The following is a 23432-nucleotide window of genomic DNA, read 5'->3' as shown; positions in this document are numbered from 1 at the left end:
CACACACGGGCAGTTGTTGTTTTTGTAAAATTAGCATAAGGGCAGATCTTTAAAAGCCACGCAAGAGAGCTCGCCACGGTGACAAGACTATACTTTCCATATGAATTGACGATGTCCTATACGAAGATGCAGGAGATGAAGATGAAATTATCAAAGATCTGGAAGATGGCGGATATGATGACTGCCTTGATGGCGAAGAATTCAGAGCAGTATTTGATGATACAGACACGGAGAACGACTTTGGAGGATTTTAGTTTATTAATTTTATGCATTTTTTCTACTTTAATAAATTTTCATTTACCTGTGTATCCTAAAATAAAAATAATAGTTCAAGTAACAAATGTTTCTTTTACCGAGTAAAACAAAAAGTAAAAAATCCTTCGGTATTGTGCCTTAATCAACTGATTTGGAAATTATAGATGGTTAGTCTAGAACAGTTAAACATGTTGTAGAAACCAAAATAATGCAAATGGCGCACGATCGCTCTTTTGTATTTTAAAATACAATAGTAATATGAGAATGCATACAATATTATTGGATATAGTGAAGTACAAGTAAAGCATAACTTTTTAAAAGATCTACTGTTTTCCTCCGGTAGTAACTCGCAATCTGCCGATTTGGGAAAGCATACACGGTACGCTAATTTTATACAGCGTGTATGATGCGACCACTTTAAAATTAGCTTCAAAATTAGGTTTCAAAAGTCGCATAATATGCGAGTATATACGGTAAATCCAGTTCACAAGAAGATGTATTCAAGTCATATTTTGACTTTAAACACTTCATATAAAGAAACATAACCTTGTCCCCTATAAATAGAATCTTTAGATATTAAATTATGATAAAGAGAAGCAAGAAAATATTTCAGAATTGAGTTCAAGCCAGCAAAATAAATTTCCCTCTGTCAGCTGATTTTTCCGAACCAAAACATGATCACAACAGTGCCATCAAGTAAAAAAAAAAAACTTCTAGTTTCACAACAAGACGTATTCAAGTCATATTTCGACTTTTAAACACTTTATAAAAACGAAACTTAACTTTGTCCCATATAAATAGAATTTCTATGGATTAATTTACGCCAAATAGTAGCAAGAAAATTGTTCTGAGCAGAGTTGAATGCGGTGACATAAATTTACATCAGCCAGTTGACTTTTCCAAACCAAAAATGATCGGTTTGTTTGTACTTTACAATACAATAGTAATGTAAGGCTACATACAGTATTATTGGATACAGCCAAGTCAAGGATAGCTTTTTAAAAGAGCCAAGGGAAAGATGCATATTCGTTATGTTTGTATTTTATGAGGCAGTCTTGGCACTTAGGCTAAGCCACCGATAACCAGACAACGATGCTATAAACCCTAAGGAGGATAAAACCAAGTTATAAATATATTGAACAAGAGCTGTAAAACCGGAATGCTGGTAACTGATAATGTATACCATTATTCCCCAAGGAGAAAATATCAACAAGGATATATACTGCTAAATTTAAGCTACAATTTGTAGCTGAAGCTGGGAAAACAATGTTCAAGCTGCAAAAGACTTAAATTATTGTGCATCTACAACATGGATGAAACTGCCCCTAACCTTTTATGTCATCAAACTCAACCGTAAATAAGATTGGAGAGAAAAGTATTTTATCAAAACTACTGGGCATGAAAGAACATATTTTACTGTTGTTTCATTGTGATAGGACGAACCTTTCCCCTATGGTTATATTTAATCAGAAATTGATGCTCAAACAAAAATTCTCCAATGGTATTGTTGTCCACATTCACAAAAACCTAAATAATACAAATGGCGCATGATCACCAGTAATATGAGAATACTACACAAAGTGCACATACAATATTATTGGATACAGTGAAGTAAAGCAAACTTTTTTTTTTTTTTCTTTTTAAGATCCATGGAAAAGATGCATATTAGTTATGTTTGTATTCTATATTACGATACTAATTATGTGAATATTACATACAGTAATTTTATATCTTGTGTATGATGCGATCACCTTAAAATTAGCTTCAAAATTAGGTCTTCAAAAGTTGCATGATACGAGAGTTAAGTATATCCTAGTTTTACCAGACCACTGAGCTCATTAATAGCTCTCCTAGGGCTGGCCCGAAGGATTAGATAGTTTTACGTGGCTAGGAACCGATTAGTTACTTAGCAATGGGACCTACAGCTTATTGTGGGATCCAAACCACATCGAGAAATGTATTTCTATCACAAGAAATAAATTCCTCCGATTCCTTGTTGGCAGAGCGGGGAATCAAACCTGCACCCTGTGATATATGGGGTACCAAAAGCTAGCCCATACACAGATGGTTTTGTAATTTAGCAGTCATCTTATAATAAGGATATGAGATAAATTCATAAAAATTTTACTAACCTTTTTTTACATTGTCTTATCTAAAGGTTGTCTTATACACAGAAATATATGGTACCTATATTAATTCTGCTTCTCAAGACCAATTATCTTTTATGTATTCCACATCTGTTGTCAAAAAGATTTTTCCTCACTGTATGCTTATTCTGTTATAAAGCTTCTCTTCCTATCTATCCATCACTTCTTAATAAGTCTGTCAATTTTTTTAATATAAAAAATAAAAAACAATCATAAATGCATAACACATGTCAAAACATGGAAACTTCTGGAATGAGTCATGAGATCTTACAGTTTTCCTAGGAAGTAGTAAGCAGAGCATCTAAGATCACTGCTCTAAAAGAATTTTATTCGCTTACAATTTACTACATAAAAATATATATATCAATAAACTAATGATAATCAGAGCAAAAATAACACAAAGATTTTATGTTTATGGATAACCTTAAGTAATGATTTGAACTTTTGAGTTTGAAAGTACGAGAAGTTGCAAGTACTAACCTCATGAAGACACCAGAACAAGTACAATGTATAGTAACTATAAAGCAATACACATCAAAGAAAATGATCACACTCCACAGTTACTGTCTGTGAGAAACAGGACTGAAGGGTCAGGCATAATTTAGCTCACTTGATCCAGAGTAGTCCAACTGTTTTTGTATTCAATTTCTGCTGTGCCCTTCATCTTTGTATTAACTGACGATTTTGTGTATTAACTGACGATTTTGTATATAAGTTTATATTACATAATTTCTTATGTTTCATACTAGTCCTACAGGGATTCTATGAAATGACAATTTGTCCGAAATTGCATTTTTCCTAACTATACAAACCTGAGGTCTTTTTACAATAGGAAGGTAACTAGCGGCAGCTGGATAGTCGTAAGCTTTCGAACATGGGAGTTCAGTAGTTAACTGCTTGTCCGACAGTACGCGCCCCGCGCGACTGGTAGGTGAAGAATCACTTTTGCTTTAGGCCCAAGCAAAAACTGCAGAGTGAGGGGTGGCATGAGGTGGGGCTATGTGTAAAAGGACCTCAGGTTTGTATAGTTAGGAAAAATGCAATTTTCGACAAATTGTCATTTGTTCTGACACGGGATACAAACCTTTTGGTCCTTTTACAATAGGAAGACTCACTTCTTGGTGGGAGGAATCTGAGTCTTTTGTGAACAGACTGGTGTTCGCCCAACCTTGAAAGCCTCCCTGGTCGTAAGAGAGAGGGAGGGATCCAAGCCTCTGTCCGATTGATCGGGGTGTGCACCGCAGGATCAATGGTCAGACCTCTGGACCAAGTACTAAGAGAGGAGAGGCAAGTGTATCTCTTCATACCAGCAAGCAAGAACATGTTCCTGTTTGCAAGAGGCAACATAAAGTTATGGGTTTGTCTCTTGTTGGCATCCACTTCCCCCCCCCTTGTTGGGGGAAGTGGTGGATATTCGCTCCTATCCCTAGTGAAAGGGATAGGATGGGGCTCTGTCATATAGCTCACCTGCATCTCGTCCTTATCCAGCATGATGACAACCGTATCCCTCTGCCCACAGGTAGAGGGGGAGAAAAAGATGGGAAGAGGAGCCAGTCACACTCTCATTCACTCATCCATTCTTACAGTCACACCAGGACTCGATGCTGTTCAGCCTGCGAGGGTCTGGGTTAGCTACACAACGTGTTGAGCAGCCACCAAGGACCTGTGGGCAATATCCTGAAGGTAGAAGGAGGTGAAGGTAGTCTGGTTGGCCCAGACCCGTGCCTTCAGGACCTGCGCCACGGAGAAGTTCTTGCAGAACGCAAGGGAAGGACCAATGCTCCTGACTTCGTGGGCTCTCGGACGGAGCGTACAGATGTCGTCACTACCATCAGCCTCGTACGCTCTCCTGATCACCTCACGCACCCAGAAAGAAAGCGTGTTCTTGGATACTTCTTTCTTGGTCACCCCGGTGCTAACGAAGAGGAGTCAGCACTCAGGCCTGAGGTGTCGAGTTCTCTTCAGATAGCGCCCTCACAGGACAAAGCAGCATCTCATCTGCATCATTGTTGGTGAAGTCCATTAGGGAAGGGATTGTGAAAGATTCGAACCTGTCGTCAGGGATCGTCGGTTTCTGAGTCTTCGCAACGAAGTTCGGGACGAAATCAAGCGACACAGATCCCCATCCCCCCCTTGGGGGGAAATGGCTTCCACTATCGAAGGAAAGACCATGAAGTTTCTCTACCCTCTTCGCCGATGCCAGGGCCAGCAAGAAGAGGGTCTTGAGGGTCAGATCCCTGTCTGACGACTCTCGGAGTGGCTCGAAGAGTCTTCGAGTCAAACTCCTAAGGACGAGAGTCACGTCCCACTCAGGGGGGCCTGAGTTCCCTGGGTGGGCAAGACCTTTCAAAGCTCCTCAATAGCAAGGAGATCTCAAACGAGTTCGAGATGTCCAATCCCCTCAGTTTCAGGACTAGTGCCAGGGCGGCTCTATATCCTTTCACTGTGGGGACCAAGAGGAGCTTTTCTCGGCGAAGAAAAACTAGGAAATCCGCTACCTGCTGAAGAGTGGCTCTGAGAGGAGATAGACCCCGTCTACGACACCAACCACAGAAGACGGCCCACTTCCCCTGGTACACAGCTGCAGAGGACTGTCTGACGTTTCCAGCCATCTCTGTTGCTGCACTACGAGAAAAGCCTCTCATTCGCAAGAGATGGTGGATAACAGCCAGCCGTGAAGATGTAGAGACTGGACTGCTCGGTGGTACCGTTCTACGTGTGGCTGGGCGAGAAGGTTGTGCCAATGGGGAATCTCTCTCTCGGTGCTTCTGCAAGTAGAGCCAGCAGGTCCGGATACCGGGAGCCACCAGGATCATCCTGAGATTCGGGGTAGTCAGCACTCGACTGATCACCTTACAAATCAGGCTGAAAGGGGGAAGGGCAAAGACGAAGAGGTTGTCCCATGGGTGTTCAAGAGCATCCCTATGCAGCTGCCCATGGGGCCAGCACGGCTGAAAAGAAAACTTGAAGTTTCCTGTTGTGCCGGGTGGCGAACAGATCCACGAATGGACGCCCCCACAGGTTGAAGAGCCTTTCCGCCACGTCCTGGTGTAGGGACCATTCGGTCCCTATCACCTGATCCCGACGGCTGAGCTTGTCTGCTACTACATTCCTCTTCCCTGGAATGTAGCGGGCTGACAGCTCTATTGAGTGAGCCACGGCCCACTCGTGCACCTGCCGTGTCAACTGATACAACGGGAGAGACACTAAGGCGTCCGTTTGTTGCATAAGCCACTACCGTGGTGGTGTCGCACATCAACACCACTGAGTGTCCCACCAAGCGGTCCTGGAACTCTTGAAGAGTGAGGAACGCTGCCTTGAGCTCCAGGACATTGATGTGAAGGTGCTTGTCGTGATCGTCACACACTCCTGAAGCCAGCAACTCCTCCAGGTGTGCGCCCCATCCCTCGTTTGATGCGTCTGAGAACAGCAGCAGGGGGGGGGGGGGGGGGGGGGGGGGGGTCTCGGGGGGGGGGGGGGGGGGGGGGGGGGGGGGGGGAGGGGAGTGCGGAGAGGCACTCCTCTTAACCCTCTTACGCCGACTGGACGTATTTTACGTAGACATTTTTTGTCTCCCGTGTGCCGACTGGACGTATTTTACGTCGACTTACAAGTTTTTTTTTTTAAATTCGCGGAAAAATACTTATAGGCCTACCAGCCTAAAACTTTTGAATCACGCGCCTAGGGGGATGTTGGGAGTTCACGGATCAAGGTGTTGTTTTGTTTACAATCGTTACGCAGGCGCGTAAGCGCGAATTTCTTTCTTGCCGCACTAAAAAGCATCTGTGACACATCTCGGAAATTATTTCGTCACTTTGACATAATTTTTATACCATTGTAAATTAGCCGTTACATGAAGTATTATACAGTAGTACCTCGAGATACGAAAGGCTCAACTTACGAAAAATCCAAGTTACGAAAGCAAAGACGAAAAATTTTACTGCTCTACATACGAAAAGTTTTCAAGATACGAAAGGTTTCTGAAAGTCCGAGATTCGCCCCATAACAATTTTGAAACTCGCACCGCACATTGCCATCTTAGTTATTGTAGACTCGCCACCATCCTCCTGCTCTCCCATTGGTTCCTGATGCTAGCCAAGCCATGAGATCCTTCTCTCTAATTGGACAGCATCCCTCCCATCATGCATCTTCTATACATACGTACTACGTGTTGGCGTGCTTTAGCTCGGCCACTTCGCACCCGAAACTTTACCGTACGCATTCGGCTTTCGGTCGCTCCAACGATTTTGTTTAGTTACGTAAATTTGTTAGTGATTTCGTTGCAGTACATATTATCGTGTTGTGCGATGACTGTATTATTACATATTTGTGTAACTTTACGTAAATTAACGTAGTCATGGGTCCCAAGAAAGTTGAAATTCACGGAAAGAAGCGCATGCTGTCTCTGGAGACAAAGATGGAGATCATAAAGAAGTACGAAGCTGGTATGCGATTGAGTGTGATCGCAAAGGAATACGGCCGTAATCCGTCGACAATAGGCACCATCCTTAAACAGAAGGATGCCATCAAAGCAACTACACCATCGAAGGGCATCACTATTTTGTCCAGCAAGAGGAGCCATGTGCACGACGAGATGGAACGGTTGCTCCTTGTCTGGATAAAAGACAAAGAAAGGGGAAGGTACCATACACGGGAGCTGAGCAGGGGGCAGGAAAGAAGACGTCACCAAGGGAGTCGCGGGAGAGCTTTCCGACGAATCCTTGGCAGGCCTTCGCTTCTTCCTACCCTCATACAAACCCCACTGCACCTCCGACCAATTAACACAAATTTGTGATGGTAATTGCTTCATAGCAAAGAAAGATAAAGAAAAGGAGAACGCATTTTTGAGAAGTTCGGCAGCAAGGAGGTTTTCGCGCCACTGTTGGAGGCGCCTATGTTTGTGGTTGTTCCAGAATCGGCAGGAGTGTTGTGGATCTCGTCGTTAAGTGAGAAACGCCGCGATTTCTGATGCAATACCTCGTCTAGATTCATCTAAGAAGTTCTAGAAATCCCTGGAGTCGGTGACGTTCGCCGAAGGCTCCGCCCCCAGAGTGCCGTATAAATACGACAAACGAACTTCGGAGAGCAGTGGTCTTAGAAGGAAGAGATTGTAAAAGAGAGAGAGATCACCAGTTAGTAAGAGCCACAGATCAGATTATCAGTGAGAGATCAGCAGCAGAGATCGCCAGAGAGAGACTAGAGACGAAGGAAGGACCGACGAAGGATCATCAGAAAAGAAGTTGTTCAAGAGTTGGTTGGATATTGGTCTAGTCGTCTTCAGGTGTGGTCTACCGTGTTATCTCGACGTCGAGCAGACTTCAGAGAAGAAAAGGTCCTGTTACAAGTGTTGGGGAATTCCTGCCTTACAAGAAGATTAGTTTCTGCAATACGGAGTCAAGAGGACATCCGCAATCGCCGATCTATATTTATGAAGCCAGCGCGTCGAACCGCCAAATTGAGTAGCAAGTATTTTAATTGCCTCGCTGTTCCCCCAGTTCATGCAGTGTAAGATTCTATCTGTTTATGTAAATAGGAGATACCATTCTGCATTTACCTTTGTTAGTAAGCTTGTAAATAAACCTTTGTTGTGTTAATCGTTTCTTTCTATATTCATATCCCCAGTTTCAACTGTTTGTGTTGATAAATGATAATGTCATGATACAATAAAGTTTTTATACATACTTACCTGGCAGATATATACTTAGCTATAGACTCCGTCGTCCCCGACAGAAATTCGAATTTCGCGGCACACGCTACAGGTAGGTCAGGTGATCTACCGCCACTGCCCCTGGGTGGCAGAACTAGGAACCATCCCATTTTCTAAGACAGATTTTCTCTTCCACCTGTCTCCTGAGGGGAGGCTGGGTGGGCCATTTAATAGTATATATCTGCCAGGTAAGTATGTATAAAACTTTATTGTATCATGACAATATCATTTTTATACATTCAACTTCCCTGGCAGATATATACTTAGCTGATTGGCACCTTTGGTGAAGGGTAAGAGACAGCTAATTACTGAATAGACAGGGGACAACATATGGACAACATATGTTGTAGGTAACAAAAATATAAGAAACCTTGGTTCCTACCTGTGTCGGCGAAAGACTTCATGGCTACTGCCTAGGAGCTTACATCGCCTCAGGAGCCTCAGCGAGGTAGTGACCTCATGCTAAGAGTTCTTGATGGTCTTGTCGATGGGGTCTTATCCACTTACTCGACAGAACCTAAGGATCTTTGTCAATGGGGTCCTATCCACTTACATGACAAAACACCTTGCCATATGGCATCATCAAGGAGCATAACACCGATCCCGATCACCTAATCCTAATACCGGGGTTAATACTACGATTGAAAGGAGTTATCCCCCCAACATCCTTTCAAACGACCATAAAAAACTCAAACCAAACAATCTTTTAGTTAAAAATAATATTATTTAAGGATCAGTACCAGCTCCCTGTCCCAGCACGGTATCCGCTGATACATAAGGTCCAAGAGAAAAACACTTTTCATAAGTCACTCTGACGGCTTTTAAGTAGTGGGAGGCAAATACCGAGTCGCATCTCCAATTGCACGGACTTCGTGTGCTCTTAACCCTAAGCAGCTTAAATGTTTTCTCTTGGCATTTCATGTGAGCCTCCGTTATCACATTTCTCACGAAGAATGCTAATGCGTTCTTCGACATTTGCCTCTTCGGGTTCCTTACCGCGCACCATAGGCTCTGATTACAACCCTGAAGTTGACTCTTTCTCTTCAGATAAAACTTCAGTGCTCTGACCGGACAGAGAGACCTTTCTGTTTCTCTACCCACAAGGGGAGAGAGGCCCTTGATTTCAAAACTTCTGGGCCAAGGTTTAGAAGGATTCTCATTCTTGGCCAAAAACAAAGGTTGAAAAGAGACAACAGCAGAATCTCCTCTAAAACCTACCCGAGAGTCTAATGCATGTATCTCACTGACCCTCTTGGACCGTCGCGAGGGTCAAGAGAATAATGGCACTTCCTCGAGAGGTCTCTAAAGGATGCCGTTATCAGGTGGTTCGAAAGTATCCGAAAAGAGAAACTGGTAGGACCACATCTAGGTTCCAACTTGGAGTGATAGAGGATTTAGACTTTGTAGTACCAAAGGATCGTATCAAAATCATGGGAGATCCTCCTTTTGTCTTCTATGTTAAGGCCCTGTTTCTAAATACAGCCAGGAGCATACTTCCATAAACCTTTTATGGTAGAAACAGCTAAACGTGATTTCCTCTCTAAGGGAAGATAAGGAAATCAGCAATTTCGGTCACAGAAAATATCGGAAGAGGAACAGCTTCTAGCTTCCTTCGACCTACTACCATCTACGGAAGACTTCCCACTTCGATTGATAGACCCGCAGAGTAGAGGACCTGCGGGCTCTGGCAATTGCGCTTGCAGCTTTTTCGCGAAAAGCCTCTTGCTCTGACCAAGTCTTTCGATAGTCGAAAGGCAGTCAGGGAGAGAGCGTGGATGTTTCCGTGATACTCTCGAAGTGGGGTTGTTTGAGCAGATCTGTCCTCATGGAAGAGATCTGGGGAAGTCCATCCGCCATCCAGTACCTCTGTGAACCATCTCGAGCGGGCCAATATGGGGCGATTAGAGTCAGTTTCGTCGCCTCCGAGGAACGGAACTTTCTTAACACTTCCCCCAGGATCTTGAACGGGGGAAAAGCGTAGGCATCTATGCCCGACCAGTCCATGAGAAAAGCATCTATCGCTATTGCTCTTGGATCTTCCACAATGGAGCAAAATTTTTCTTTTTTCTATCCTTCTGGGAGAGGAACGTGGCGAACAGGTCTATCTGAGGCTTTCCCCCAGAGAGACCAGAGCTTTCGGCAGACTTCGGAGTGTAGGGTCCACTCTGTTGGAAGGACCTGGTTCTTTCTGCTGAGTCTGTCTGCTCTGACATTTTTTGTCCCTTGTACAAACCTCGTCAGCAATACAACGCCTCGTTTCTCTGCCCATATCAAGAGGTCTCTCGCTATCTTGTATAGTGTGAGCGAGTGAGTCCCCCCCTGTTTTCGGATGTAAGCTAGAGCCGTGGTATTGTCCGAATTTACCTGGACTACCACGCCTCTGACCTCCGACTCTAAGTTCTTCAAGGATAGATGAACTGCCATAAGTTCCTTTACATTTATATGCCAGGACACCTGTTCTCCTGTCCAGGTTCCTGACACTTCCTTCTTTCCTAGAGTTTGCTCCCCATCCCGTTTCCGAGGCGGTCGGAAACAACACTAGGAGAGGGTCCGAATCGCAAGGGATATACCTTCGTTCTTCTGAAGCGGGGTTAACCACCACCTCAGGTCTAATTTTATTTCTTGAAGAATGGGAAACTGATCCGAAAGATCCCCTTTCTTTCTTCCCCAATTTCTTTGCAGGTAAAATTGCAGAGGTCTCGGATTGAGCCTCCCTAGGGAAACTAACTGCTCCAGCGACGAAAGGGTGCCCAGAAGACTTAACCATTCCTCGCTGAGCTTCGTTCTTTCCTAAGAAGTTTGATACTTTCTCCAAGCCTCGAGCAATTCTGTCTTACGATGGGAATGCTCGAAAACCCCGAGAATCCATCTGAATCCCCAGATAGACAATGTCTTGGCTGGGGATCATCTGAGACTTCTCGAGGTTCACGAGCAGTCCGAGTGAGCGAACGAGATTCAACGTCGTTTCTAAGTCCTCCAAACATTGTTGTTTTGACTTAGCCCTTATTAGCCAGTCGTCCAAATAGAGGGATATGTTCACCCCCTACAGATGAAGCCACCGTGCTACGTTCCTCATCAGGTTGGTGAACACTTGAGGAGCCGTAGACAGGCCGAAGCACATGGCCCTGAATTGAAAGACCCTTCCCTGCATCATGAATCGTAGATATTTCCTCGATGACGGATGAAGAGGGACGTGAAAATATGCGTCTTGTAGATCCAAGGAGGCCATCAATCTCCTGGACGCAGAGCCGCTAGCACCGAGTTGGATGTTTTCCATAGAGAACTTCTGTTTCTCTACGAATCGGTTCAGTGCGCTCACATCCAGGACAGGTCTCCACCCTCCCGAGGCTTTCGGAACTAGGAACAGTCGATTGTAAAAGCCCTGAGAGTGTGGATCCGGTACTAATTCTATGGCCTCCTTGTCTAACATTTGCTCCACCAATTGCAGAAGGGTCTTCCTCTTGACAGGGTCCGCGTACTTCGCCGACAGTTCCCTCGGAGTAGACGTCAAGGGAGGTCTGTCCCTGCAGGGGATGAGATATCCTCTCCTCACAATTGAGAGGAACCAGTTGTCCGCCCCTCTCGACGCCCATTCTTCTGCAAAGTTCAGTAGTCTGGCGCCTACTGGTGTTTGGAGGACTTGAGGTTCATTTGCTTTTCTTGGTAGGTCTAAAGGCAGAAGCCCTACCTCTTCTTTCTGCTCCTCTCTTCTTAAAGGAGGATCTCGAAGATGAACTCCCTCGAAAGGGCGGCTTCGGGACCCGTGTCTCCCCCTTCGTGGCAGGAACAGCTGTCCTCGGCCTTTTGGTTGATTGAACCAGAAGGTCCTGTGTCGCCTTCTCGGTAAGTGAGTGAGAAATCTCTCTCACTAACTGAGAAGGGAAAAGCTGGTTAGACAGAGGAGCGTACAGAAGGGACGACCTCTGTGCCGGAGAGACAGCTTTCGTAAGAAAAGAACGAATGAATCAGTTTTTCTTAAGTATTCCCGCCCCGAACAAAAGGGAGGCCACTTCTCCCGATCCGTCTTGTACTGCCTTGGTCCATACAAGTCAAAATACTATTAAGGACATCGGGGCTCAATTGCTCATTGTCTTGTGTCCTCTTGGCCATCACCCCAAGGGACCAGTCCAGAAAGTTGAAAACTTCCAAGACATGGAACAATCCCTTGAGGAGATGGTCCATTTCAGACATTCCCCAAGTTTTTTTGCCTGACGAAAGAGAGTGTCTCCTCGACGCGTCCACCAGCGTTGAAAAATCTGCCTCCACAGTTGCTGGGAGGGCGAGTCCCATTGCTTCGCCTGTCTCATACCATATACCCCTCCTCCCAGAAAGTCTGGAGGGAGGGCAGGTAAAGACCGTCTTTCCCGCCTCCTTCTTGGAGTTCAGCCAATTTCCAAAAGACTGCAAAGCCTTCTTCATGGAAATTGTCGGCCGCATCTTCAGGAAGGAGGACGACTTTGCGGTTTTCGCGCTCGTAAAAAGCGACTGAGGAGACAGAGGAGCGGCAGGACTCAAAGAATCTCCAAATTCTTGGAGCAAAAGCGCAGCTAACGCTTTATAATCTGATAGTCCAGCCCCTTTCTGGTCTTCGGTGTCAGAGACATCTTCCAATGCCAGTTCCCCCGGAGAATCAATATTAGCCGAGGGAGAACGTCTTTTCTCGCAAGGTGAAGGGCTCTTCGCAGAATCAGCTCCCTCCCGACAAGGGCGACGGCCGCCTGTGCAGCACCTTGAGTCCCTGTCCGGAGAATGCCGATCCTGAGAAAAAATCCCATCATCATCTAAGTTCTCCTGACAAGAATGACGGCCGCCTGTGCGACATATCTCACTCTTCTCAGGAGACAGCTGTGCTTACGGAAGATTTCCACCCGAAACGGACATATCGTGAACAGGACGACAGCCGCCTGTGCGGCACCTTTCGTCTCTGTCCAGAGAAATCCACTCCTGGTCCAAATCATAAAGAGACACTTCCTGGTTAATTTCTCCATATGAATCTTTTGAGGAAACTCTTGGCGCTTGGTGCTTAACCTTTGCCGAAAGTCTAGTTTGTCCAATTCGTTCGGACGTATCTGTCCGTCTCGGACCTTGTCGTCTGTCCGAGCTGTCCACATATGGAACTTGGCGCTTGGCTGGTGTCAATGCAGTACGACACTTCTGCCTGTCCGACTTGTCCGCTCCTGGCGTCTGGCGCCCGGACGGAGTTGCCTGCGCACGACGTTTCGTCCAACCCAGGCTGTCCGCCTTGTCAAGGTTGTCCGCAATCGGAACGAGTCGTTTGGACATAGTTGTCCGCATAGGACATATCCGCCTGTCCGGGCTGTCCGCATCTGGCGAATGGTGTCTGGTTGGCGCCGTCCGCGTAGGACACTTTTTCCTGTCCGAGTCTTCCAATTCTGGCGCCGAGTGCCTGGGTGGTTCTGTCCGACTCGGACACTCTTCGTCATTGTCCGTATGTGGCGTCCCAAGCCTATGAGTTTTCATCTTTCTCTCTTTATTTCTGGAGTCCGGAACGCCCGTCGAACGCGATCTCTTAACAGGAAGAAAATCGTCCTTTCTCCTCGGACGGTCTTTTTCCAATACTCCTACTAACGAGGAAATTTGTTCCTGCATTTTACGTAGGATGTCCGTCGCAGTTTCATCCTTTTCTTTGCTATGAATAGGGGAATGCGCTCTGGAAGGAGTAGGAGATCGTGATATTGTCCTCTTGGCTCTTTTCCTCTCGTAGGGAGAATCGTCCGGGAAACGTTCCGGGCTCGAGTCCAACGTCGGAGCTTTCCAACTCCTCTTGATCGGACGCGACAGTTCGTCGGAAGTCCATCCACTTCTTCGAGGAGACGAATCAGATGATGAAAAGCACTCTTTTAGGATGCCTTTCCAATGGCGATCCTTGGCAGTCTGGGACGCTACAGATTCTGCCGAGGGGACGCCTGACCGGTGGGGATTCTCCGTAAACCTCCGTACGACTGTCGACATTCCTTCTCCTCTGGCCTGGGAGCTTGGAAGAGGTCCTAGTGGTCTGGGAGCGAGACAGAGCCGATCAGACGCACCTCCACTACACTTGGGGACACTTATGTCACTTTCCACAATTCTTACCTTTAAGAGCTTGCATTTCAAGCTCCATCCTTTTTAATGCTGACTTCAAATTTGCAATCTCCGCAGCAGAACTTGCAACATCTGCTACGGGAGAGGTTAAAACTGCATTTGAGGAAGCAATTAATTGAGGGTTAGTTATACTAACTGGCTCGTTAGAGCGAGATCTACTCATGCTTCTAGAGACAGCCTTTCTAACCCTATCTCTCTCTAGTTTCCTTAAGTAGGAATCTAGTTTCTTCCATCCTTCCTCATTCATATTCACACATTCATCACACGTGTTATTTCTAGTGCATTCATATCCCCTACACTTCTTGCATACCTTGTGAGGATCTAACGACACTTTCGGTAGCCTCACCAAACAACCCTTCTAACTTCGCAGCTAGAATCAGAGATTTTTGAGCAAAATCCAAAGCCAAATTCCAAAAAACATTCGACAAAAGCGTATGCCAAACCAAAGATCCAAATACGTCACCAAAAAGACAGTCCAGAAGATCAACGGCGATGAAAAACGAAATCCAAGTCAGGAGGTAACAACAACGATGTTATGGCTACCCGCGACAGAGAAAATCTGTCTTAGAAAATGGGATGGTTCCTAGTTCTGCCAAACAGCGGCAGTGGCGGTAGATCACCTGACCTACCTGTAGCGTGTGCCGCGAAATTCGAATTTCTGTCGGGGACGACGGAGTCTATAGCTAAGTATTTATCTGCCAGGAAAGTTGAATGTATAAAATTTTTTTTTTTTATTATTTCATATCGAACCTGAAGCGGACCTCCCTCAGAGGCCGTAACATTGTCTCTGAGATCTGTGGGTCCGTAACAAAATTACACAGGGCTCGGCGCGAGAGCACTCCCGCCCTCGGCACCGAGCACACAATACATGAGGATCGATCTCAGGGAAACTGCGAAATTTCCCGCATTTACGCCCTTCAGTCCCGGGGCACAGTCGTCGGGTAATAGGAGGGCGCAGATTATCACAATTCACAATAATAATTGAAAAAATGAATAACTGTACTTACAATCTTCAGTTTCACACAATGCAAACAGAAAAGAGAAAAAACAACTATACGAAAGGCAAACGACGATGAAGCGGGCAGAGAGCGATGAACACGTCCACACACCAGCAGGCCAAAAGCAAAAGAGGTTCTTCACCTCCCAGTCGCGCGGCGCACGCCCTGTCGGACAAGCAGTTAACTACCGAACACCCTTGTTCGAAAGCTTACGACCATCCAGCTGCCACTAGTTACCTTCCTATTGTAAAAGGACCGAAAGGTTTGTATCCCGTGTCGGAACAAATTATGTTTCATACTAGTACTATCTAGCAAAGATGACCTTCCTCTTGGGTTGGGATAGGCCTATGAAAAATGCACCAATCAGCCTATACAATGCTTAGTAAACTTTTGAGACTTATTTCAGGAGGAAAAAATATGGGTCTCTGAAGATTTTATATAACAAGTGTGTTTATATTACAATATCATAAATGTTCCATACTAGTTTTACTAAATTTAAGCATATACAAGGGTTCTGTTTTCTACTAAATGTAGGCATAAACAGAGAGTTCTGATTACTATCAAGCAAAGATAACTTTCCCCTGGGGTTAAGATAGGGCTAAGAAAAATGTACCATTCAACCTTTATATGATACACAGTAAACTTTTGTGACTTAACTAGGGAAAAAAAAAATTGTCTTTGATGCAATGAAATATGGTATATGTGGTCTTGCTAAGGGGATTTTGATGAAGGAAAAATCTATTTCTGGGCAAGGACCTGTGTCGCCCAGTGAAATCCCACCCTTTCCTTTTACCTCACCCTTTCTTGGCCCAAGCTTGCTGCTATCTGCAGGAATGAGGTCAGAGGCGCTAGCCGTAATGGTAGCGGGTAGTGGGCCTTAGATCGGCTCCTCTGTAGATGAGGGATATTGAAGAAGGATGAATCTAAATGGCAAAGGACCTCTGGTAGTGGTTTCACTCCCCCCAGAAACCATACCAACACCTTAAATAAGGTGAGCGAGCCAGAATACTCTGGCATTTCCATTTCTCTGGTATTATAGCAATATTTATACCTTAGAAATGTGTGCTAAAGGGACATTTCACTGGGCGACACAGGTCCTTGCCCAGAAATAGATTTTTCCTTCGTCAAAATCCCTTTTCTGGGCTCAGCCTGTGTCACTCCGTGAAATAGTACCAGAGAAATGGCCATACAAGCTTGGAAAAAGGAAGCACACAAGTAAAATTAAAGGATAATCAAAATCAATTAAGGTTAATTGCTATAATCTAAATATAAGGTTACAGAACAAGTAACAACATAGCAATTGGAACCTTAATGCTAATGCAATATACAAAACATAACAGTTACTTAAGAGTACATAGTAAGGCTTAAATGCAAATTGTGACTAATCCTAGATACAAACAAAAGGAATTATCACAAGTATATACAATATGTGGCATCCAAGGTAAAATACGACTACATTGACGACTGAGCTACGGCAAGAATGCTAGCGAGGAGGTAGGAAAGAGAGATATAAAGTAAACTACTTACTACTAAATTAAGCAGTGTCAGTTTCCGGCTGCCACTGCTGGAAATTTAAGGGCTTCTAAGGACTTAAGATAATGGTGTTTGAATACTGTCGGAGATTTCCAGCCTGTGTACTTCTTCAGATCAAAATTCATGTCCTGAAAATAATTAATAGAGGTAGCTACTGCCCTAACATCATGTACCCGTGGGAAGGACTGCGGGTTGGCTTGTTTTATAAAGTATAAAATCTGTTGTCTGATTCCTTTTAAGGAAATGGTGCCTCCCTTTCCCCTAATGAACAGAGGGCCTGAAGATATCAGGGCAGTTCTACTTAGATATGCTTTTAGTGAAGTAACTGGACATAAGGACAGGTCCTGTGGAAATGGGAGAATTTTCCATGGGGCCCATCTATCCAGTGGGTCCTCATTCTTAGCTAGAAATTGGCGATCTGGAGAAAGTTACACTTCTCCTGAAGGGAGAAACTCTATCTGACCTGATTCTCTAGATAGAGCCGACAGTTTGGAAATTCTGGCTCCTGAGGCCAGACTTATTAGGAATAATGTTTTCCTTAGGAGAACTATAAAGTCACACGAGTCATTATTAGTGTCCGAGGCCAATTTAAGGACATCACTTAAGAACCATGACACAGAATTGGGCCTCTCAGATGGTCTGAGTCTAGCGCAGGCCCGGGGGATAGATGAAAAATATGAATCTGTTAGATCTATTTTGAATCCAAACTGGAAGATCTTCTTAAGGGCAGACTTAGTGGTAGTAATAGTAATAGCTGCCAAACCTTTCTCAAATAGTGTCCTGAAAAAGGATATGGCCAGATTCGTGGTCATGGTTTGTGCATTAGAGTCCCTCAAGAATACAGCTAGTTTTTTTACTGCTGGATCATATTGACGCAAGGTCGATTCACGTTTATCAGATTCTAAGAATAAGATGTTCTGGGGATCGATACTAGCATCCCTTTGTGCTGCAAACAGTCCGCATTTGCACTGGTTGTGATAGTTTGGGATTGGGAATCCGTTGAGGTCGGAGTCCCAATTCCAGTAGAAGTGGGAACCAATTGCTCTTGGGCCAATTGGGGGCTATTAGAGCAATGTGGCCTTTGAACGTCCTGGGTTTGTTCAGGACTTTCAAGAGAAGATTCACTGGAAGAAAGAGGTAAATCTTCTTCCACACATTCCAATCTATAGCCATCGCGTTCGTGGCATAAGCCAGAGGGTCCAGGTTGGGGGCCACATAACAAGGGAGTTTGTGGTTCGACTCGGTGGCGAAGAGATCTACCTAAAGCCCCGGTACTAGTTGACAGACCCAACTGAATGACTCCTTGTCCAGGGACCACTCCGACTCCAGCGGAACTGAACGTGACGGCGCATCCGCAACCATGTTTCTTACGCCCGCTAGACGAGTGGCGGACAGGTGCCATTTGCTCCTGTCTGCTAGTGAAAATATGGCTATCATGATATGGTTCACGTGGCTCGACTTGGAGCCTCCCCTGTTGATGCAGTGTACTACCACTGCACTGTCCAGCACCAGCTTGATGAGATTTCTTGGCTGCATGAAGCTTTTTCAGGGTGAGGAACACTGCCATAGCTTCCAGTACATCGATATGAAGCTGGCGGAATGGTAGGGACCAGGTTCCCTGTACCTTTTAGTACTGTGAGTAACCACCCCAGCCGCTTAGTGATGCATCTGTGTGGATCACTAAGGCCGGCAGAGGGAATTGGAGCGGAATTGTCTACGTCAAATTCTCTATCTCCGTCCACGGGCGGAGTCTCTTCCGTAAGATCGCCGGGATAGGTACTAGTTTGTCCCGGGATCTCTTGTTTGCTATAGAACGCCAAACTCGGTTTATGTCCTTTAGTCTGGCTTTCAGAAGAACGTCTGTTACTGAAGCAAATTGGAGAGAACCTAAGATTCTTTCTTGGTTTCTCTGGGACGTCTGTTTGCACTTGAGAAATTGTCTGGTTGCTTTGGCTATTTCTCTCCTTTTCAACGGCGGAATTGATAGATTGTGGGAGTTTAAGTCCCATTGAATCCCTAGCCATTGGAAGCGGGACTCCGGTGTCAGCCGGGACTTGGTTCTGTTTATCTGGAAGCCTAGATGTTCCAGAAACCGGATTACTTTGACCGTTGCTTTGCGGCATGCTTCAATGCTTGTGGCACACACGAGCCAAACTTCCAGATAAGCTACTAGCATTATTTCTTGAGACCTTAGTTCTTGAACAACTGTCTCCACCAGTTTTGTAAATACCCTGGGGGCTAGTCTCCACCAGTTTTGTAAATACCCTGGGGGCTATGTTGAGCCCAAATGGCATTACTTTGAAGGAGTAGGCCTGCTTTCCTAGTCTGAAGCCTAGAAACGGGCGGAAGTGTCTTGCTACTGGAACATGATAGTAGGCATCTGTAAGATCTATAGAGGTGGTGACGGCCCCAAGGGGAAGTAAGGTCCGCACCTGCAAAACGGTCAGCATCCGGAACTTGTCACAATGAATGAATAAGTTCAGACGGGACAAGTCTAGAATTATTCTTCGCTTGTTTGAGCCTTTCTTTGGCACGCTGAACAAGCGACTTTGAAATTTTAAAAGCTTGACTCTTGACACTACTCCTTTTTGAAGGAGTTCCTGAGAGTACTCTACCAATTCCGCTGTTAGTTCCTGATAAAAGGTGTTGGATGGAGGGGGGACCTTTGAGCCAACTCCATCCTACACCTTTGGACACAATGCTTTGGGCCCACTTGCTGAACCTCCAACGGTGACGAAAGAGGAACAGCCTCCCTCCTACCTGGGGATTCTCACTGGTTTGAGGAAGGGCGTGCACCACGTCCTCCTCGGGAACCCTTGCCTTGGTTAGTGGCTCTTCCGCCGCCCCGTTGACGGAAGGCGCCTCTAGCTCTGCTACCTCTGCCAAAACTGTTGAAGGTTTGTAAGGACTGGCTTTCAAACACTGGGTTGTAGGCAGGGGAGACAGTGTAGGAGGTCGAAGCCTGTGCCTGTTGCGGTGATTGTGTCAGCAGCACAAACTGCTGTTGTGGCTGCGTCTTAGAAGTAGAAGGTTGCGGTACTTGGGGTACCGGAACCGCCTGTACCAGAGTTTGTTGTTGAGGAGCCTGGAAGGGCTGGAATTTACTAGGCTTCTTCTTCGACTTGGGGTTCGATCCGGCGGACTCCAGTTTCCGTTTGGAGACAAGTCCCCAGTGAACCCTTAGACTCCTGATTGAACCTGACCGCCTCGCAGTGAACTTCGTTCACTACCGAGGCCGGGAAGAGGTCAGACCCCCAAATGGATTAGGCTAAAAGCTTGTTAGGCTCGTGGCGGATCGTGGCCTCCGCCAGCACATGTTTCCTGCAATTTCGTCTAGCTATGACGAAATCATACAAGTCACATTGCATAGAGAACAAAAGTGACTTGGCAATGATCTTGAATAACGGCTCTTCTCCGTAGATTAGAGCCGATACTTCTGTCATAACTAGCGAGTTGAGGGACCTGCAAAGCCTCATCCTGGCGTCATACTCAGTCTGAATGAGGTTCTCTGACAGCCTAGGCAATCTCTCGCTAAATAGAGTGATGGCGCAGTCCGGCTTTAGCTTATCCACCGAAAAGGTGGCCGGAAGATCTACCTAGTGATCATCAGTTCCGGGGAGCAGGAGGGAAGTCGGTTCTGTCTCCCGGAGCTGGGGCATGGGCTCGTCCTTCATTGCAGCTTGCAGTTAATTCTGCCACCTTTGATGTGAACGGGATGGGTGTATCCTCGTCCACAGTGAAGATCGTGAAGGGGCTCTTAAATGCTGTAACCCTGGTATTGGTGCACTGCCACTCCTCCAGGTTACGCAACCATGCCTGCTGTGCCTGATCCCGGGAAAGAATTACCGTCTCTTTCGGGACCTTGTCTTCCCTCCTCATAGCTGCTTCTGTGAGGCGGACATAGCCTATGAAGGGGGGCTGTAATCCTTGCGGATGGGGAACTCGAAGTCCTCAATCCTTCGAGTTCCGCAGCCCTCGATCGTCAGCATGCCGTCCAAAAAGGGAACATAAGAAGCTACCCTCCAAGGGTTGTTCAGAGTAAAGGAAGGAAGGGTAGACGAGTCCGGCATTAGCAAGCTCTGAGCTGCCAGGCTGGAATATGGAAGTCCTGTCAATGCATTTCCCAGAGACCTGCAATAAGGTTCTCCTGGGTAACCAATCTGTCTGAGATAGCCCGGATAGACTGCCCTGACTCCTCTAGGGAAGATGACAATTGAACGAACATGTCCTAGAGCTTGGATTGTACCAAGTTCCCGACCATGCTGCCCATCTGCTGCATAATATTCGCTGAAATATTTGCAGAGAAGGTGTCAGGGTCAAAGGGGGAAGGTTCTACCTTCTCCTTAGGAGTCCTGGGTCTGGCTCCTTTTGAGGTGGATGCCTCAGGGTCAGAGGAGGAGGGCTAAGCCCTCTCCTTAGAAGACTTAGTCCTTGACCCTTTAGAGTCAGCTTAGCCTTGTCAGCTCCGGGATGGTGAGCCGGAGACTTACGGGCATGGCTGGTACCTGACTTCTTCGACAGGGACTTCTACAGCGTTTTAAAGTCTCGCTTGCCTTTGACTTTAGGGATCGCCAAGGTGGACTTCGGTCTGACCGACTGAAGTCCCCCGGTGAATCCCTGGAAAGAGGTTGAAGGGGACGAAGCTCTAGTTGGACTCTAGGAAAGCCCTTGAGCCCCTACAGTACCTGCCTCACAAACATTCTTACCTGTGCCCATGCCCTCAACAGCCATGGGCTAGAGGTCTAGGTCCAGGGCAGCTACTTCCTTCGCAACCTCCTCCGAGGACTGAGAAACTTCCTCCTGGATGGAGGCGATCAGGGGAGCTGCCACTTCGGGGTCCACGTATGACATACTCTTCCCGCCGGGGAAGATGAGAGTGGCCATCTCCTTGGAGAGGATGTAAGGTTGGCCTTTGGTGACATTACGGCCAAACCCACCAACCCAGGCCTTCAGGGTGGCTAGAGCAGTCTCCCGGACCGCTTGGGCACCTTGACAGAGAGGGTTAACGTTAAAACTTAAGACTACTTAGATTAAACTGTAACTTTAACTTAACGGACATATCAACAGGATATAGCTGTAATTGGTACTCATTGTATTACTGTGCAGACTCCGAAACGCCACCTACCTCAGAGGAGACTTGGTCTACGAGCTCTTAGCATATAAGGCAACTCTCATGGTGCCATACCAGGGACTCGTTGAAATGGACGTGCAGGTGGCGTGGGTCCGGCAGACCTCGTGCCCACAGGGGTCTTGAAGTACGGCATTACAGCCAGACTCCATACAATGGGTGACCTGCAAGTGAAATGATACACGAGTATCACCAATAACCTTCCGGACTAGGTCCGTGGTTGTGATATGTCATGACGCCGGAGTGCTCCAGTGTTAATAAGTAACAAGCTCCAGTCTCTACCTGCTCTTTCGCCGTGTATTGTGGTGAGGCATCCGATAGGATCGGTAGAACCGCTTGAAACAGTGTGTTTCCGGCGATGCCGGAGAACAATGTAACCACTGAATCAGGATAACCACCTATTCCATACGCCGGAGCGAGGAGTAGTCCGAACAAACACCGGTTGAGGAGCAGGAGGAGACCAAAATAAAACGGCGGATAGAGGAACTTAAATCTAAAACAAGTTGGGAGATGATCCCTGGCGGGGTTGTCTCTTGTTTGCTCTTGGGGCTCTGCCATTAAACTTAAACTAAAGGTAATGGATGTCATTATATGTAATAACATGCTTACAACAAGAGTACCCTTATAGGGAGGCTGGAGCCTCCACCACAGTTCACCAACCTAAGGCGGACCTGGCTGCGCCGGGGTCCTGAATCCGCCGGAGCGGTAGGGGATGGTGACTAACGGAGGAGAACGCGACCTGAGAGCCGAGGAGAGCCGAGCTTAACCGAGCCTGGTGGCCAACCGAGGCTCAACCGAGCAGGGCTCCCCCCCCCACTCTACTGGGGAGAGCGGCAGGGAAACTGACCCGCTCGTCAAGAGCCCTCCAGCCACCTCCCCTGTCTCCCTCGAGAGAGGAGGAGGAAAGGGAGGGTGCTCGGATTGGCTGCCTGAGACAGCGTGAGCGAGCGTACCTCCCCCTATGGTGGGGGGAGAGGGACTGGAAGGGCCGACGCAGGGTGGCTCATACGCGGTCGCCTGGAACTCTCTCGGCCGGGTGATCACCCACACGGTGAGAAAGGCCAGGCGATCAAAGGAGGCCTATAGGCCAACCAAAACCATCTCAGAGAACATGCTACATATAAAATAAACATCCTATCCTAACAAGGGGGGAAAGGAAGAAAAATTAGATGGTAGAGAAAGAGTAATGTCCTGGAGAAGCTGGGCCGAGCCAACCAGGAAGGATGGTCAAGCCTGGCGACTCCGAGCAGCTAGCCTATATGCCGTGATGAAAAAAGGCGGGGCAGACGGCCAGGGTGGCTCGAGGACAAAGGGAGAAGAACCAGGGTCCTTCGGTAAGGGCGCCTAACAAAGAGGTAACCTGACAACTAAACGAAACATGCATTCATGAAATTCTGAGCTAAAAGGAAACAACGTAGGCTACGAGCTGAGCGTGAGCTCGGACGACATCTCCCGTGTGGATAAAATAACAAAACGTCAATGAATGCATCACTGAAATCATAGGAATGTACTGCTAAACGAAGAATCGAGCCCAAACGGTATAGGGGAGCGAAACAAAGTAA

The 23432-nt window shown here is 46.5% G+C and overlaps 1 protein-coding gene across 3 annotated transcripts in view; it reads right to left on the bottom strand.

Annotated features, from left to right (window-relative positions):
* LOC135207989 (putative helicase mov-10-B.1) overlaps positions 1 to 23432 on the bottom strand; it is a 221559-nt gene that overhangs the window by 27320 nt on the left and 170807 nt on the right. The gene's annotated exons all lie outside the window — the stretch shown is intronic.

The sequence above is a fragment of the Macrobrachium nipponense genome, chromosome 34, assembly GCF_015104395.2.
Source record: "Macrobrachium nipponense isolate FS-2020 chromosome 34, ASM1510439v2, whole genome shotgun sequence".
Taxonomy (NCBI): Eukaryota; Metazoa; Arthropoda; class Malacostraca; order Decapoda; family Palaemonidae; genus Macrobrachium; species Macrobrachium nipponense.
The sequence above is the reverse complement of the archived record's forward strand: the minus strand, read 5'-3'. Positions and strand labels throughout refer to the sequence as shown.